The sequence below is a fragment of the Giraffa tippelskirchi genome, chromosome 8, assembly GCF_054371585.1.
Source record: "Giraffa tippelskirchi isolate mGirTip1 chromosome 8, T2T-mGirTip1v1.2.pri, whole genome shotgun sequence".
Lineage (NCBI taxonomy): Eukaryota > Metazoa > Chordata > Mammalia > Artiodactyla > Giraffidae > Giraffa > Giraffa tippelskirchi.
In genome coordinates, this window is record NC_137282.1 from 94350838 (window position 1) to 94367576 (window position 16739).

The 16739-nt window shown below is 41.8% G+C and overlaps 1 protein-coding gene across 1 annotated transcript in view; it reads left to right on the forward strand.

Annotated features, from left to right (window-relative positions):
• SNX18 (sorting nexin 18) overlaps positions 1-16068 on the forward strand; it is a 96193-nt gene extending 80125 nt beyond the window's left edge. The window contains exons 3-6 of the transcript XR_014061467.1: positions 3845-4058; positions 5722-5813; positions 12227-12335; positions 15267-16068. The gene's annotated coding sequence lies outside the window, so the exon portion shown is untranslated. The remainder of the gene's footprint in view (positions 1-3844; positions 4059-5721; positions 5814-12226; positions 12336-15266) is intronic.
• The last annotated feature ends 671 nt before the right edge of the window (positions 16069-16739 follow it).

Genomic DNA, 16739 nt, shown 5'->3' on the forward strand with positions numbered 1-16739 from the left:
ATTGGAAGGATTGATGTTGAAGCTGAAACTCCAATACTTTGGCCACCTCATGGGAAGAGTTGACTCATTGGAAAAGACCCTAATGCTGGGTAGGATTGGGGGCAGGAGGAGAAGGGGACGACAGAGGATGAGATGGTTGGATGGCATCACCGACTCGATGGACATGGGTTTGGGTAGACTCCAGGAGTTGGTGATGGACAGAGAGGCCTGGCGTGCTGCAATTCATGGGGTCGCAAAGAGTCAGACACCACTGAGTGACTGAACTGAACTGAATCCTGCTCAGGTCAGTTTGCAAGATCTACCCACTAGAGTAAGTTTCTCAAGGACAGAAACTCACCTAATTTATTCAAGTCTTTGTGAAATATTTGAAAGTGAAAGGCATCTGGGAGATGGAGTTTAGATGCCAAAATAAGAGCATTTCAGGGAAAAATGGCAGAGCACAATTGAACTGAGAAAACGCAGGACCCATGATCGCCATGCTCAAAGGGCAACTCTCTCCCCAGTGCCTGGTTCTGAATTGTACACCCAGTGACTGAGGACCCAAGCAGCTTCCATAGGACACAACTTACAAACTGACTATTAAGATCCATAAAGATCATATTCTCTGAATGCAGAAAATGACTGGGAGATTCCTGAAGCAGGGCTTCCTGCTCAGAATCTCCTGGAGGTGCTTGTTGCAAATGCAAATTTCCCGTCACTTTCTAGGCCTCCTGAATAGGCACCTGTTCCTAGGGGGCCCAGGTGTCTCAAGTTTTAGCAAGTTTTCCAGAGGTTCTTATCTATTTAATAATAATGAACTTAGCTGTTCATGAGAAATAAGCACTACTACAGTAATGAGTCACATTGATTATAAAAACACATTTTGCTTGGTTCAGAAACATTAAAATGTGGGTGAAATGTGATCTTGGAATAAAAGCAAAATAGTATCATGTCTTCCTAGATAACACATTTGTATTTTAACCAGGCCCTTGCCGCCCAAATGAAGATGAACCTTCTTTTTCTGTCCTCAAGCAGGCCAACGGGAGATATTTGAGGGGTGAGGAGTCTCTCCAGGGCCCCTCACATCACATTGAGCTAGTTGTATCTTTGAATTGCAGTGTCCCTTTACCCTGCACCCCATGTCCTTAGACAAGAAGGAGTTTTCTTCATTTTGAGATTTAATATTGAGGCATAGAATATGAGCAAACAACCAAAGCCCCCTTCTAAGAAAGTCAGTGGTCAGGCAAAACCCACAAGCAGTGTTCCGACTCTTGACGAAACCACAAGGCCTCTCCTTCCCGTAGGCTGTTGTGCAGAGCCTTTCAACAGATGAATTCCTGACCTAAAGATTCACTTTCCTTTCCTTTAAAATTCATAAATGCATGACAGACAGAACAGAACAGAGCATGGAGTGCAGATGAATCTATCCACCAGTCATACTGACATCTCCTGTTTAGCTCCTCAGGGAAATCACAAGGGAAAATATCACAAGGGAAAATATCACAAGGGAAAATATAGTATTCTTTAGAAAATATTTCTTTAAAAAGGATGGGAGGCCATATGTAAATAAATAGCCAACGGGAATTTGCTATATGGTTCAGGAAACTCAAACAGGGGCTCTGTATCAACCTAGAGGGGTGGGATGGAGAGGGAGATGGGAGGGAGGTTCAAAAGGAAGGGGATATACATATACCTATGACTGATTCATGTTGAGGTTTGACAAAAGACAACAAAATTCTGTAAAGCAATTATCCTTCAATAAAAAAATAAATTAAAAAAAAAAAAAAAAGGACAGGAGGAATGGTGTACTTCCCCTTCACAAGCAAAACTTTTCGAAATTTCCAGTGTTTTAACTCTTCCAGTCAGTCAGTAGCATGTGTTGAGGATGTCCTATGTGCAAAAGATCAAAATAGACTGTGGAGATGGTGGGGTGGGATGGGGGTGCTAAAGAAATTGTCTCAGGCTTAAGAAACAGAAGTTCTAGCTTAGGAGACAAAAACATCCCACAAGCAAGATGATTATATCCCTGAGTGAAATTCTGGAAAGCATTTGTTCGTATCTCTGTGTATTAATCTGCTAATAACTGTGCCACACAGTTGGGTAGGAAATGGCAACCCACTGGAGTAAACTTGCCTGGAAAATCCCATGGACAGAGGGGCCTGGTGCACTACAGTCCATGGGGGTCACAAAGAGTGGGACATGACTGAGCGACTGAGCATGCACAGCTGGGTAAAGTCAGCCATGGAGGAAATGCTTGAGACGAGGTCTACATCAGAGGGAGAGAAGGATCATGGCAGGAACACATTCCAGGTGGAGCATTACAGGTTCAGGTGAAGGTACACAGTGGGAGGAGTGAGCAGGTCAAAGGGCAGCAGGCAGTGGTGGCGTGGATTATGTTCTGGGGGATCACTTTGACCTGGTGCCTTCCCATCCTTTGCCACTCACCAGCTGGCTCACATTGAAGGGATGACCTTCCTGAGCTTGTCTCCTTGGTTCTAAAAATGAGATGACTAGATCTGCCTCATAGGATCAGTTGCCTTGAGAAGGAAAATAACATGCTATGCCCAGTAGCTAGTAGACATTAAATAAACAGGCAATTAGCCTTTGAAGTAGAAAACGATTAAATGTGGAACTGGTGAAATGAGACAAGGAGCTGAGGTCACTGGCAAAAGGAAAGGGAACCCCGTGAACCCCAAATGTTTAAACATTGTAGTATTTCCCCAGGGGATTAAATCCATACCACTGTAGCCTTTTTTTTTTACTTTTCAGATATTAAACTCTGAAAAAACAAAAGCATGACACATTGCTGACGATGGCACAGGTGGAAATACAGGGCAGTCAAAATTATGGACAAAGACAGGTTTCAATTAATAAGCTGACTTCTATTCTGTGGCTGCAGATTCTAAGATTTAATTAGGAAGCAAAGATGAAAAAGACCCCCCAAAGCAATAAAAATGCCTACATTATTATTTAAGTGAGTGATTTCTAAGGACAAGTGGCACTTTTAAAAAAATTCTCTCATCTGACATGGGCTTTTCATGTTAGGGTCCAGTGTACTGTGGACACTATCTATGACCCTTTTTCCAGGTGGAGGAGAAAAGAAGGTTTTGTCTTTCAGTTTATTCACCTCTGTTTTACAGAAAGCTCTATCAGTCTGAGAAGCAGATATCACACCCAAATTAGGGTGATTTGGAAAGGGCTTATTTGCAGGAGTGTGATCATAAAGAAGCAGAAGAGATAGTACAGTGGCCCAGGGTGGCTATCAGCAGCTCTGTTTCCATCTCTAGGCCTGTGGCTCTGGGAGAGGAAAAGAGTCATGGAGTAGTGAACTGCCTTGAGAGAAGATGTAATCTTCAGTTGAGGGACAGTCTGCCAGAGGTGACCTTGCAGGAGAAGAGCCAAGGAAACAAATACTGAAGGGGAGCAGAATATGGGTCTTTGGCATAAGGCTTATTTTGAGCTGATTGTCTTGAGAAACAGCAGACACAGAAGTAGGAGTTACCCTTTTGTAAGGAATATTTGCATTTATGAAGGAACTCTCCATTGTAAGGGTGTCTCCCTGTCTCCCTGTAATAGGAAGAGAAGGATGATTCTGAATCATAATGGAGAAAGTACCTGCTTAAATCTGTATAACAAACTATACTCTGCTGACCTTATTTTTCCAGGTAAGCTCCCAGGACTGGCCTCCTCCCACATCTTTCTTTCTTTGGTCTTTAACTGAAGATGCAATTTAAGCTGTAGTTCTAAGACACCTTGGAGAGTTATTCCTCTTTCACTGGGTACTCCCATATGTACATGATGTATACAAGTTATTAAACTTCTGTTTGTTTCTCCTCTTATTTGTTAATCTGTCTTTTATTACAAGGCAGGTGGAGAAAGGGATGACAGAGGATGAGATGGTTGGATGGCATCACCAACTCAATGGGCATGAGTTTGAGTAAACTCCAGGAGTTGATAATGGACAAGGAAGCCTGGTGTGCTGCATGCAGTCTATGGGGTCGCAAAGAGTCGAACACAACTGAGCGACTGAACTGAACTGAACAAGGGTCTCAGCCAAGAACTTAGAAGGATAGAAGAAGGTAAAACTTCAGTATGTGAACTTTGTGGTGGGTTGGGGGGCATAATTCAATCCATAACAGTTGGCCATAGGGTTTACAGCAACTTTAAATGACTTCTATGAACATATAGGTAATTGGAATAGCTCACTGAACATCTAGAACCTCTCATTTTGATTTTATTATGCATCACATTATTCTTCCAGACATTTTTTTCTGGTATTGGATGTCCATCTCTACCCCTCTGACAATAGGGCCCTTGAGTCATGGAGATTCTGACCTAGGTTGTTGACTTCCAGATATCTTACCCAGTGAACTTCAATCTAATCTACAGCCTCATTCAGTCCTATAGTTTTCGATTCTTAAACAGCAGCATACATAAACTAGTTCTCTTTTTACTGAATTTATTTTGAGTTGGGTTTCTGTCATTTGTGTCTCCAACTTCTGACTAGTCCTGACTAGGGATAGAGGGCATTTATTTGTGAGAATTTTGTTCTAGTTACCTAGGAGCAGGAAAAAAAAATAGAAATGTCACTCAATTGAGATTTGAGGTGAATTTAACAAAACAACAACCAGCCTATCTCTATCACTAGCATGGGTCTACCCCTTGAAGAAACTGACAGAGCCAGGGAGGGACACAGGGCCCCTGTTTACTGACCACTGCAGTCAGTCATGATGTTTCTCAACACTGACCTTTACAAAAATATCAAGTACAGCATCACTGTTCACATTTGGCATTCACAGGATCACTCAGGTATCAGGCAAGGATTAATCCTCGATCCCCCAGGCTGGCTTGTTTCCCCACTCTCCTTGTTCTTGATGAGATGGGTGGGTTGCAGCCAGAGGCTCTGGAGAAAACTGTGGCTTTGTCAACCCTCTAATAAAATGCCTTGAATTTGTTGCCTTGGAGGCTGCAGACAGCTACTCTGCTAAATTATTCACACTGACTTTTACTGGATACCTTCCTCCCATTTCAATTACTTGGGATTTTTAATAGAAAATTGGCTGTGGGAATTTGACCACTCCAACTGCCTGGTAATAATCTGATCTGAATAGTAAACTCAGCATGGATTGATTCGGGGACAAGCTAGAGCATTCTCAAAAGAAGAAGATCTGCCCTCCACTGCAGAGAAAGCTAGGAATCTGTTTATACAAAATGAGGATATTTATTGGTGAGAATCTCGTGCTATTTACATAGTAACAGGAAAAATTAGAAATGTCACCCTTCATCAAGATTGGAGGTCAGTTTTCTAAACTAGCAGTAAGCCTTTTCATAAATGCTTTACCACCGTCTAGTGGGACTTGAACATCTGTATTATAAAGAAAGTTTGACGTCCACACACAAGCCATATACATAATGGTTGAAAGCTTGGCTGGGTGCTTATTCTGTGCCAGGTACTGTGCTCTGTTTAAGTTCAGTAGCTCTTTTAATTCTGACAATAATACCGTGGGATAATGGCTGTCTTATCCCCATTTTGCAATTTAGGAAACTGAGCCTCTAGGAGATTAAGTGATGAGGGGAATTTACATATTAATAGCTTCTAAGTGGCGATTTGAGTTCAGAGCCTGGTTCTTCATAATAAGCTGAAATACTTTACAGTTAGGCCATGTTTGTAGCAGACAAAAATAAGTATTAAATTCTGTAATTAATTTGCTTCTTTACTTCGTGTGTGTGTGTGTGTGTAAGTCCCTTTAGTCACATCTGACTCTTTGCGACCCCATGGACTGTAGACTGCCAGACTTCTCTGTTCATGGGAATCTCCAAGCAAGAATACTGGAGTAAGTTGCCATGCTTTCCTCCAGAGGATCTTCCCAACCTGGGGATCGAACCTGTGACTCTTACTTCTCCTGCATTGTCATAGTCAATAGTAATTCACCATAGTCAATAGTAATTGTTTCTTGAGTTTTCTTTCATTAAGATCAATACAAGAGATAACAATAAAAAAAAAAAAAGATTTTGGATCATCCCAAACACATTGTGTTATATTTCACACATGGGCTCAGTATTACTTAATTCATATCTGCAGTGCTCACCTCCTGTTGTGAGAACTTGAGATGTCTAAACTTGAGGGCCTCAACTGTGTATCACAGGTTTGCAGATAAGTCTAGATGGTCAGTGGGGTAGCAAGACTCATCCTTTAGGGCAGAGAGAGTTCTCTACACAAACTTGGCTCAAGGATGAGAAACCAACATCAGGAGAAAGCTCAATTACAAGTTTTGAGATCTGCTCTTTTTCCAGATCTCCCAGAATATGTACTAGAGTCCTTGGGAGATGAAACAGTAAAGTGTAAAGAACCAGGAGCGTTTTTGCTCATCTCTGTAGGAGCTTGAAAGCAAAAGGCACTGCTGTACTTCAGTGAGAGGACTGTTGGGGCCTATGACACAGAGGCTGGCGTGTCTCTGGAATGGGGCAGGTGGGATCTGTTCTAGATCTGACACTGAGGGAGCAGTCTCCCTAGTAGAAGAGAAGGAACCAGCAGGTTACACACTGCAGCTACAAAAACTTGCAGGATTAACCAACAAGGACCCTACTGTAGAGCACAGGGAACTATACGCAACATTTTGTAATAACTTATAAGGGAAAAGAATCTAAAGAATCTCTCTCTCTCTCTCTATCTACCTATCTATCTGAATCACTGTGCTGTCCACCCAAAACTAACTTATTTTAAATCAGCTATACTTCAATAAGGGCTTCTCCGATGGTGCAGTGGTAAAAAAAAATCTGCCTGCCAATGCAGGAGATCTGGATTCAATCCCTGGATGGGGAAGATACCCTGGAGGAAGAAATGGCAACCCATTCCAGTATTCTTGCCTGGAGATTCCCATGGGACAGAGGAGCCTGGAGGGCTACAGTTCATGGGGTCGAAAAAGAGTTGTATACAACTGTGCTCCCACCCAGCCACCCAAACCCTCCCCCAACCCCACACACACTTCAATAAGATTAATGAATTTTTTAAAAAGAACTTGCATTAAGGATGGTACGGTCTATTCATAATCCAATCATCTCCATACCTACACTCACTTCATGTACCAAGGAATTTCCTTGGCTACTTGGGAGAATTATGAGGCAACTAAACTCCCCAAACATGTGTGAATGGGTTAGAGCTAGAAAACTGTCCTGTTGTCATTAATGAGATTCTTTTGGTCTTGGGAAATGTAGATCAGTGCAAATTAAGAAAATAAACTTAAAAATGTTTTTGAGATTGTTGTTATTGTTGCAAAATATGCAAAGAAAGACAAATCACACTCTTACCTGGTCTTACCTGGGCCTCAGAGGGAAACCTTGGCTCTTCAAAGATCTCATCTGATACACTATTCTTCTCCACGATTTTAGCATCTGGAACTTTGACTAAAGTTAGGTCATACAGACATTTTTTTAAACCTCAGCCATGAATAAACAGATCTTTAAAAGTTCATTATCAAGAACTATGGTTAGTAGAGATCTCAGTGTTAATGGAAGGATTACAGAAATCTAGTAGACCATTGAGCAGTTTTTATTCTGAAAACACACATTGACTAAATCCATCAATGTCATACTCATCTTTTTACTAGATCAAACTATCTAAAAATAAATTAATCATGCTACATAGCATCAATTAAATACCACACTCTGCAGAAGCTACATAAAATAATGTACTTTGAATGGTCCTATTAGTACTCGATGTTGAGTTCTCCCAGTATTCAAGTGATCTCCTAAAATCTCTCCACTGTGTGACTTTTCATCATGGGCGATTTAGAGAGACTTGGGCTCCAGTGGATTATCATTAGCAAAGCATTGTCTCCTGAGTACTTTACTTAACTTTCACTCTTACTGTGATCAAACGTGATCTGTTTTCTATTAGGATACAGAAGTGAGAAGACAAGAATTCCACCCTACATATTACATATTCTGGAGCACCTGAAGGAATCCAGAGGCTTGCTAGTACCTTATTTTAGTGCTTCCAGGACATTTTGGGGGCTTCCCACTTGGCTCAGTGATAAAAGAATCTGCCTACCAATGCAAGAGGCGAAGATGCCAATTCAATCCCTGGGTCAGGAAGATCCTCTGGAGAAGAAAATGGCAACCCACTCCAGTATTATTGCCTGAAAAATCCCATGGACAGAGGAGTCTGGTGGGCTACAGTCCATGGGGTTGCAAAGAGTTGGACACATCTGAGCAACTGAGTATGAGCATGCAGGATATTTTGGAAGAAAATTTCCAATCAAGACCTTAGTGCTACTATTTCAAATTTATGCCACTACAAATTTATGATAGTGTGGCAAAAGATTCATCGAAATGTCAGCTTCTTAGGCTGTTCAATTTCCTGTTTAATGGGAACAAAAACTGTCTTTGTCAACAGGGAGACTTTAAAGCTTATGTAACAATGGAAACCAAAAATCCAAAGCAGACAGGTCTAAAGCGATAGAAAAATTCCACTTAAACTTGGTCTCCAGGGTGAATGGAGGAAAAATTAGCTGTCAACACTGGGCTCCCCCACCGCCCCCAGGACATGTGGCTTTGCAAAGTCTCTTGTAGGCCAAGTCAGTACAGATTGATTCCTGATAGTCATGTGAAAGCCTATCAGTTTTCCTTCTGAGGCTAAGGTGCCAGAAGCTTATATGTTCAATCAAAACAGCCTAAATTGGATGTTGTAATGAATATGTATTTTTGAGCACCTGACTTTCTTTGGAGCTATGTCTCATTCAATCTGAGGCCATGATATTTGTTGAAAAGTTCCCCATCCTATATTCCTAGGGGTGTGTATGTGTATATTAGTTATCTATTGCTGTATAACAAATAACTCAACTTAATAGATTAAAACAAAAAACAGTATCTCATAGCTTCTAAGCATCGGGAATTTGAGTGTAGCCTATATTTGCCTCAAGATCTCTCACAGGATAATTTGTTAGTCATTGTTAAAATCTCCTAAGGCTCAATTAAGGGGAGATGTGCTTCTAAACTGACCCACAAGGTGGTTGGCAGGGGTTGAATCCTTGCTGCTCTTGACAGAGCCATCAATTTATTGCCAAGTAGTCCTCTTCATAGGGCAGTTGACAATTTGGCAGGGTTAAGTGAGATGGAAGTAACATAATCTCATAAGTGACATCCTATTACTTTTTTTTTTTTGTATATACCTTAAATATACTTAATTTTTTTTCTTTTATTTTTTACTTATTTATTTTTTTAAATTAGTTTATTTTCTATTTTTTAACTTTACAATATTGTATTTGTTTTGCCATACATTGATATGAATCCACCATGAGTGTACATGTTTTCCCCTTCCAGAATCCCTCTTCCACCTCCCTCCCCAGCCCATCCCTCCAGGTCATCCCGGTGCTCCAGCCCCGAGCACCCTGTATCATGCGTTGAACCTGAACTGGTGACATCCTATTACTTTTACTTAATTCTATCCATTAGAAGTTAGTCCAAGGACTTCCCCTGTGGTCCAGAGGGTAAGAATCCACCTTGTAATGTAGGGACGCAGGTTCAATCCCTGATTGGGGAACTAAGATTCCACACGTGGCAGGGCAGCTAAGCATGGGTGTCACAACTACTGAGCCTGATTGCCACAATGAAAGGTCCTGCATGCCCCAAGACGTTATGCAGTCAAATAAATACATAAATATTTTTTTAAAAAAGTGAGTCCAGCATATGCTCAAGAAGGAGAGAATACATGAAGTCAGGAAAACCAGGAGACAGGAACCAGTGGAGGCCGCCCTAGCAGCTGTGTACCACAGGGCTGTGCTGACAATTCTGGGAAATCGTGTGACATGTTCTGTTTCTCTGGCCGCAATGATTGGTTCATCAATGGATACCTGATCCAAGTCAGGCCAATGAGACTAACCCTGGAATTCTGGCCAAAACTTTTGGGAAAGAGACCTTCTCTCTCCACTGGTGTTGTTTCCAAGAAATCATCCTGGACCTTCAATGGCTATCTCTGTCACCATCTTGGAAAAGTATCTTGAAAATGAAGCCAAAACAGAGAAAAAAAACCAGAAGATAAAAGTGAGATATTTTTGGTGTCATTGTTTGAATACCTTGATCCAGATGCGTTTAAAGACAGTTTTATCCCTAGATTTTCCATTATATGACCCAATAAAAACCATCTTTTATTTGTTTGACTGGGCGGAATCTTAGTTGCGGCATGCAGGATCTATTAATTGAAGCACGGGGGTGGGGGGGGTGGTAGGGGGAATTTTTTAGGTGCAACATGGCATGTGGGATGTCGTTCCCTGACCAGGGATGGAAACTGGGCCCCCTGCATTGGGAGTGCAGAATCCTAGCTGCTGGATCACTAGGGAAGTCCCGAAAATCTTCTCTTTTTGCTTAAGCCATTTTGAATTGAGTGTCTGTCCCTTGCTCCATATAGGATGAAAAGATACTCTAATTGTTTTGAAAATTTTCTGTCTGGTAAAAAAGAATCAGCAAGATCTTAGAGCCTGGGCAGGGATGACAGACCAAGTCACTTTTCATATTTGTAGTAAACTATTTGCTCAGTACCTTAAATTTACTGGGCCTTGACCAATGAGAGAATTTTAACTCATTTGTCCTAAGTCTTTGTCAGCACAACAGCAGATTGAGTAGTTCCCTGTTGCCCTTCAGATGCTCAACTGACTCCTTGTGTCTGACTGAACTTGGGTTTGAGAGGTAGCGCTACTCCAGGTCAGTTTTTCTCAACCAGGGTGATTTGGCAAGGCTGGAGACATTTTTGTTGTCACAACTGAAGCGGCAGATTGCTACTGTCATCTAATGGGTAGGGGTCAGGAATGCTGCTAAGCTTTTTACAACATACAGGACAGCCACCTCCCCACAACCCCAACAAAGAATTATCTTACCTAAAATCTCTGTGGTGCTGAGGTTGAGAAATCCTTCTCTAAACCATCAATGGGTAACTTAGCAAATTACACTGAAAGATTGCATTAGCTTGATCCTGGTTAAATAATACTACAAGAAGGTTCAAGCTTGAAGATGTCAAAATGTGCTCACTCGGAGGAGAGTCTGTCTTTGTCCTGCCTCCCATGGTGGACCCTAAAGCTTGAAAAGTAATACAGCAGAGAGTGGATTCTTAATGTTTCTTTTAAAACTGTTTAAAGGATTCCTTAGGCATATATTTACATCCTCTGTTCTTTCCTAATAGAAAGATTTCCATTTCAGGGTGATGTGAAATGCTGAGTGAGGAAAGAAAATTATTTTTGATCGCTGATGGGATCTGGTGGCACATCCTGCTTACAGACTCAAATCGACACCAAGATCCCGATTTTAAAGACCAAGGGCTTTTTCTCCTAGCTGGAATATGGGGCAATTAGTATTTTAATCCATGACACTAGGATTTGAATGGAAAAAGCAAGACTAAAAGCATAATCCTATTCTTTGTACTAGTAAAAAATTTAGTTTTTGTATGATCAGATGATTTTTAGCTTCTCTGCTTCCTTTCCTTCCCAGGGATGTGTTTTAAGCCCCATATATGATGGCCATGAATAGAGACATGCTCTTTAATTTGCTTACTCACTGATTCAATAAATGTTTGCCTGTTTCCCGTAGTGCCTAGCACACAGTGAGTAATCAATACCCTTTACATTGTGCTTTGTTATAAGGGATTCTTCGATTGCTAATAACATGGTCTCCTGCTCCCTCTTGCAGGCTGGAGGGTTAACAGCTGTTTTCCAGGGTTCCAGGGCTTCCTTGCACAGTGGCGTCCAGTTGTATCAAGCATCGGAGTGCACATGATTGAACCAATGGGTCTAGAATCCAGCTAAAGTCCTCCTCCCCAAACTGTGCGCTTGACCCAGAGCTATGTTCACCAAAGACACTGACCATTAGCCAAGCTCCATGCTCCCCATGGAGCTACATTCCTCCAAGAGGAATGCCCTTGACTTCAACCGAGTTGAGTAGCCATCATGAGGACTCCTACCTAAGTTGCCCTGAGGATGTCTGACAGAGACTTTTCCACCTGCATGCAGATGTCCCGGAGCCCCTGGAGCTCGAGCCTTATTGCAGGTTTCCATTATCTACACCTACAGTCTGGATTCACAGGCAGTGTAATTTTCCACTCAGCAGGGTCTTATTAAATCCTACTACCTGACCATAAAAATATAGCAGGTGCTTATTAGGCCCTGACATATACTGAAATACAAATTACATGGACACTTTGCTAAGAGCATGCACCTGTGTTTTTGACTGGAAATCCATGTTGCCTTTGGTTTTACTGCAGGTTAATCATTTGGAAAATAGAGTTGACACGTTGTGATTCCCCTCCTGCAGTTAATTGCTACCTAAGATCCCAAGAAGGTGGATGAGAAGAAACTACCCTGAATCAAAAGGTGAGGTCTGGGAATTCCCTGGTGGTCCAGTGGTTAAGAATCTGTGCTTCCATCACAAGGGGATACAGGTTCGATCCCTGGTTAGGGGAACTAAGATCCCACATGCCAGGCTGAGCAGCTTAAAAAAAAAAAGTCATGTCATCCATAATGACTCAGATCTAAGAAAGGCACTTGAGGACATTATTCAGCCAACTATTTCTTATATTTGACTCCTTAGGAAAACTAAGGAGGGTTTTCCTTCTTAGTGAGATAGCATATTTAAAAGCAGAGACATTACTTTGCCAAAAAGGTCCAACTAGTCAAGGCTATGGTTTTTCCAGTGGTCATGTATGGATGTGAGAGTTGGACAGTGAAGAAAGCTGAGTGCCGAAGAATTGATGCTTTTGAACTGTGGTGTTGGAGAAGACTCTTGAGAGTCCCTTGGACTGTGAGAAGATCCAACCAATCCATCCTAAAGGAGATCAGTCCTGGATGTTCATTGGAAGGACTGATGTTGAAGTTGAAACTCCAATACTTTGGCCACCTCATGTGAAGAGTTGACTCATTGGAAAAGACCCTAATGCTGGGAAGGATTGGGGGCGGGAGGAGGAGGGGACGACAGAGGATGAGATGGTTGGATGGCATCACTGACTCAATGGACATGGGTTTGGGTAGACTCCGGGAGTTGGTGACGGACAGAGAGGCCTGGCGTGCTGCGGTTCATGGGGTCACAAAGAGTCGGACACGACTGAGCGACTGAACTGAACTGAACTGAATGATACTGCCAACCACCCCAGTCCTCAAGCTGGAAACCTGGATGTCATCCTTGCTCCTCATTTCTCTCTCCCCTGCATACTTGAAGAGTGACCAAATTCTGTCAACTCACCCTCTTTAACAACTCTTTTACCAACTTTGCCTCTTCACCTCAAGACCTCACTGCCTTAGTCTAGTGGTCACCATCTGTTGGCTGGTCTATTACTGTGAAGTGGAGCCCTGTTTCCAGTCCCCTTTCCAGGCAGCTGCCCCAAAGACTATGAAACTATAAACCTGATCATGCTGTTCCCCAGCCCATGCTGCTCCTTTCCTCTGATGTTCTTTTCTTCACACTGTGTTTCTGATGAACATCTAGCTATTCAGCTTTATGAATCATCTCACCTGAGGGTTTCTTGAGAACATCTTCTGCTTTCACTTTTCTAGGAGTGGCCACACTTACCTTTGCCCCATGCTGTATCCTGAATACACTTCTTCAGCCTACCTGTGTCCTCCACACCGGAAACTTTTTCAAGGCCAGGATGCCTTCAGCCTATAGTGTCCTAATGGCCACTGGGCAGAGCAGTTCCTTATTAAATGCCTGTGGTTTACAAGAATTCTGTTTTGCACTTTGCTGTTCCCAAAGCACTTTGAAAACAGTGCCTCACCTAAAACACTTTTTTTTTTTCGAGACTTGCATCCTGGCTTTTGAGAAAGTCCCTCAATATCTTTGAACCTAGTGCCCTTATGTATCAGGATATAGTCATACTTATTTGTGAATTAAAGTCCATGTTCTACTTCCTGTCTTGAAGCTGTCTCTAAAAAAGTGAGAGAAAAATGACCCTTTATATTAAGTGTTATAGGCAACTGCACAATGACAAGTGAAAATGCTTGTGACGAAACTGAAAACTGTATATCACCATTAACCAAATTCAAATTTCAGTTTCCACTTTTACAATCACTCAGATTCAGGTGTTGTCTGTGTAGAATATATATCATTGTACTTTCTTGAATGAATTTGTATACTAAATTGTACAGTTTAATAAAGCCAAAGGGCCAATGACTTTTTTGTCACTGTATTAGTCTTTCACATTGATAAAGCCATCTGTAATGTGATTATTATAACCACTGTCTCCAGGGTGCTGCATTTACCTTTAGTGAGTCTCCTTCTTGCTGAAGCCAGGAGATAATTTGATTAGAACATTGATAAAATGCGTATTGTATGTTTTCCACAGCAACTATAGAGATTTGTGTTATCCGAGTTATATAAGGTTTGATTCTCTCTGAAAGAGTTTGTGAACATCTAACCCCTGTATTATATTAGGCCTGAAATACTAGTCCAAATTACTGAACAAGAAGACTAGAAAGTAGGAGCATAGAAAGGCAAGATCACTCTCAGTTGAGAGATCAATCCATCCTTGTATTATGGAGGAAAAGTAGACTTTCCTTTAAGACCAAGTAACAAATAACACAAGTCAACTTTCCATGTTAAACACCTTGAAATACTTCATTTGATCCTTTAGAAAGCCCCATGATGTTAGCATTTATAATCATACTTTATAAAGGAAGAAACTTAAGCACACACACATACACACAAAGCAGAGTCAAAGGAGTGGCAGCAAAAAAATTGAATTCAGAGAACTGGTTTCTGATTCCACTCAGTCAACCCACTCTGTAAATTAGGCAGTGTCTGATGATAGCATCATCAGGTCTTACCTGGACAGAAGAATGATTTGCCAAACCTGCTCAAGCTCCGCTGTGCTTTAAGACCCCCAATCCCTGTTCTGTGAACATGGCTGCGAGAATTCATGCAATAGCCTGGATTAGCTCTCTCTGAAGTTAGACATTCCCAGACTGCTTACACAAGATGGATTTGAGTCTTGGAGAAAGGTGTGGTATGTGTTTGGGTTGGGGAGGAGGCAGGTAGCAGGTGGGAAGGGAGACAGTTTGGGAAACCCTGCATCCTCACTATTCTTCTTAGAGTTTCTTCTCGTTTTGAAAGCTCACCTACCATTTCTTTGTGTCCTTAGTCACTCAGTCTTGTCCGACTCTTTGCGACCTCATGGAACTGTCGACCAACAGGCTCCTTTGTGCGTGGGGTTCTCCAGGCAAGAATGCTGGAGTGGGTTGCCATTCCCTTCTCTGGGGGATCTTCCCAACCTAGGGATCGAACCTAAGTCTCCCATGTCTTCTGCATTGCAGGCAGATTCTTTACTGTCTGAGCCACCAGGGAAGCCTACCATTTCTTTCGTCAGTAAAAAATAGTTCTCTGAGGATCCATGGACTCTGCTGGAAGCAAAGTGCCACCTCTGACTTACCATCCTTGAATGCAGAACTTCATGGCCTTTTGAAAGACATACCAGTCAAGATCTGGTGCAGGAAGCAGGGCTCAGACTGAAAATCTATTGCTTCACAGTCACTGGTGAGCACTTTTTCCAGGCACCCAGAAGAATACAGATTCCCAAGCTTCTCTTCATGGGACTTGGAGTCCACTGGAAAATTCCACCACCTACAGAGGCAAAGCTGAATTTTAGAAAACTAGTAATTCAAAGCAAGACAAAACAACCCATCTCCCTGAGGGTATTTGAATTTAGCTTCTGATGAAAATAAGGCCATTTCAGTGACATCATACAGCCATGTTTATCTTTTCCTACCATCTCTGACTGGAGCCAGCTCAGTGCTTGTCCCTGGCCAAAACTAACAGCTGGACATCGTTTGCAGCATTGAGAAGCCACACTTTTATTTAGTGCTGAGAAATCTCTCTAAGGAATGTTTCACAGAACTGCGCTCGTGTCCTCCTCTTCTCTAGGGAAACAAATCCAGGATGGTTTTAAGGGTAATCAGTTATCACAGAGTCAAAGTTCATATCATTAAATCAGGTTATTGTTTCCGTGGATATTTCATTTAGTATGCTCTTAAAAGGACTCCAGATAAAGCATTCTGACCAATTCCTCTTTCATTTCTCTCTCTGTAAAAAAATAAAAGCCAAATATTATTATCTGCATGTTTGAATCTATTCTCTTTTACAGTAAGACTACTATTAATGTAACTTTTATTGAGCTCCTACTGTATTGAAGGCTCAATTTTGGATGTCATGCTAAATGGAAAGGTGAGAAAGACAATCTTTCTCCTCTCTAGAAGATATTTGGAAGATATCACTACATATAAAATATCTGAACAAACCTTGTGATAATCATCACTAGTTGAAGAAACCTCTAGGAGTCAGAGCAGAGATCTGAACTGAACTTAAAAATGTATAGGACTTAAGAGGGACGGGATATATGTGTACTTACTGCTAATCCAGATTTCCTGGTGGCTCAATGGTAAAAGAATCTGCCTGCAATGCAGGAGACGTGGGTTCCATCATCCATGGGAAGACGCCCTGGAGAAGGAAACGGGAACCTACTCCAGTATTCTTGCCTGGGAAATCCCAGGGACAGAGGAGACTGGTGGGCTACAGTCCATGGGGCTGCAAAAGAATTGGACCTGACGTAGCAACTAAGCAACAACGATAGCTGATTCACATTGTCCCATAGCAGAAACTAACACAACATTGTAAAGCAATTATACTCCAATTAAAAAAAATTTTTTTAAATGTGCAGGACCTTCCTGAGTAGCTGAGACATCAGCAGAGTCGTACATGATTGATTATACTGTACAACACTTAGGGAAACA